The sequence below is a fragment of the Onychomys torridus genome, chromosome 22, assembly GCF_903995425.1.
Source record: "Onychomys torridus chromosome 22, mOncTor1.1, whole genome shotgun sequence".
Lineage (NCBI taxonomy): Eukaryota > Metazoa > Chordata > Mammalia > Rodentia > Cricetidae > Onychomys > Onychomys torridus.
This window is the reverse complement of record NC_050464.1, coordinates 29,750,627-29,753,403: the sequence shown is the minus strand read 5'-3', so window position 1 is coordinate 29,753,403 and position 2,777 is coordinate 29,750,627.

Genomic DNA, 2,777 nt, shown 5'->3' with positions numbered 1-2,777 from the left:
CCAAGGTTCAGACCCGAGGCCAGCCAAAGGGTCTAGCGCAGACAGCTCCGTGGATGCCCCAGAGTACTGGGGAGAAGCTCTCTTCGCCTTTGGGGGCAGAAGAGGCAAAGGGGTCTGGAGAGTCTTTGTCCCCTCACCCGCCCACTGTCATCGGTTGCCAAACTCAAGCTCCAGAAACCTCAGCTCCCATCATCTGCAGCCCATGGCCTGCTCGATCGAGAGTTCCTTGAAGGGGGGCAAAAAGCACTTAAATTTTTTATTTGATTTTAGTTGTTTACTTACCCGCTCAGCCCGGTGCCATGGAGTCTAGAAGAAAAAGCTGGGCGGTTGTTTTTGGAGATGTTATTATAAAAACAACACTGTTGTTGTTGTTTTGGTTGTTTAGTTGGGGGAAAAAAAACTGGGGTTATGGTGTTCTTTTGTTGTTACCTTTTTGTAAGTTACACTCATGGTATTTTCTGCGCCTTCCTCGACTGCAAACTTTTCAGGGCTGGGCTGGCAAAAAGGCGGCTTCGCTGTGGACTGTTTACTGCTCTGGATTTAGCAATGGTGTGATCGTCATTAAGAGACAAAAGGCGAAAACACGGTCAAGTCAAACAAAAGAAAAGACGAAAGAGCTCACCAGCCCTTCCCAACCACCACTGAAAATACCACCGAGTTCATGGAGGTGTTTGGCTTGAACCAGCTAGGGCTTGTTTTCCTGTTTTAATCTAGTTTTCGGTGGCGGCTGTTAAGTCTTTTGTCAAGAAGGTCTTCCTTTCTCTCACCCCCCCACCCCAAGTCGAGAAAAACATCTGTTTTTCTTCAAAATAGATCGATTTTTCAAAGAAAGTGTACGAGTTGCTGGGAAGAAGAAGTACTGTAAACATTTCTCAAAAGCTTGCACTAAAAACCGTAGCTTCATAAAAGCAAACGTCTTAAGAGCATTTTAACTGACTTACATCGGACAGAGACAAAGACGGACATGCAGATGAAGGTTCCGAAAATTCAGGACATCTCAGGCGACATTAACACGGAAACTGCAGTGCAGTAAGGACAGAATGGATTGGGTACTTACAATGTAAAAGGTTTTTTAGAAAATATAACAGTAACAACAGCTCACGAATTTTGGTTGTTGCTGCTATTTCGCTATTGCTATTAACTAGACATTTAAAACATTACCTTGTTAGAAAGAGTAGTTAATAAGATGGCCAGGTTAAGTGTTTAATAGAGGAAACTATATTTAAAAATTTATTGTTCAGTCAAGAGAATACAGATTAAGACAGCTCCAAGCTCTCCTCCCCCACCCCACCCAAGAAAAAAAGAGGAAAAAAAATTAAATATGTCATTTACTTAGGTTTTTTTGAATTCAAAACTGTTAACTGCTGACATTAATAGTGTGCCATGACCTAGTTATACAAGACAAAGATGGATTCCAAGTCATAAGGAAAAATCCAGATCTTTTTAAAAAGGTCTTCTTCATTCTTCCAAGTGTGAGTCCTTTGGCAAATGTTAAACACATTCAGGCGTCCTGAACTGGATGGTGGAGTCAAAGGAAAAGCATTCCCCATTTGCAACAAAGGAAAAACCCACTTGGCCATTTAATTCCATTGCAGAAAAATGGCTACCCTCATCTGTTGGCCTCTCCTTGGAGTCTGATGAAGGATGGTTTGAGATCAGCGTCTAATAACTCAAGCCCTATAGAAGCCGCGTGCTGATTGGCTGCCGCGCCCTGCCGCCCTGCTCCAGCCAATTACCTACCCACGGCCAAATTACAAACCCCGAAAAGAGCCCCAATATGAAATACACCACCACGAAGCCCCAGCCAGGCGGCTGCTTCGCCTCGGCAGCCCGAGAAGAGAGACCGAGGGGTCTGCAAACAGATCCACGCCAAGCCGGGGAAGCCTCAGAGTTGAACTCACAAAATGGAAGCCGAGCGCTGATTGGCCGCCGCCACTCCCGGACCTTTAATAAAGAAAGGGGAAGGAAAATGATAAATGCAAAAAAAAAGGGGACTCTCTGTCGCTGGTGGCTGGAGGAAGGAGGGAGGAAGAAGCATGTGTTCTGGACAATTACTGGGCGCTCCCCTCCAAAAATAAAAACAGAAAGGAAAAAAATAAAATAATAATTTAAAAAAGGAGCTATCTTCCATGTCCAGGCGAGGGCTGTATCCTCCCAGGAATGTGAAGGCTAATGTGGTTCCAAGTCTTCGTTTCCCCTCCCCAGCACAGCTCCAGGGAGGGAGGGGGTGTGCGGGCCGGAGAGGAAGCGGGATCGGAGATACCTCGATGGCAACTCGTTCGGGGTCGACGTCTGCCTCCCCCGGGCTCCTAGTAGTCAAGCACACAATCACCCCCCTCCAAACCCAGCCCTGCTGCCGAGTCTCCTCGCGCCCACCTCCGGTCTGGGCAGTTTGGAAACAGTTTGGGAGGCCCCGGGGGCGCACGCCGTGGAGTGCCCGGTAGCTGGAAGGGTAGCCCCCCAGCCGCGGGAGGTAGAGACCGAGGAGACCCCCCTCTCCCCCGCCAGCCAAGCCCCCCACCTCAGTCCCAGCAGAATAAATAAATTAAAAGGCCTTCCCCCCGGGGAAGGGGGGGGGAAAGGCAGTGTGGGAGCGCGCGAGTGAGGGGTGGGGGGCCGCTGGGGCCCGGGGCTTTGGCGGCGCAGCTGCCGCCGCCGGGAGAGTGCCTGGGGAAGCGGCGAGGAAGGCGAGGGGAGGAGGAAGAGGAGGAGGAGGAGGAAGAGGAGGAGGGTGAGCGCTCGGGTCGGGCTCCTTAGCGGTGTATTGTGGGATGTGC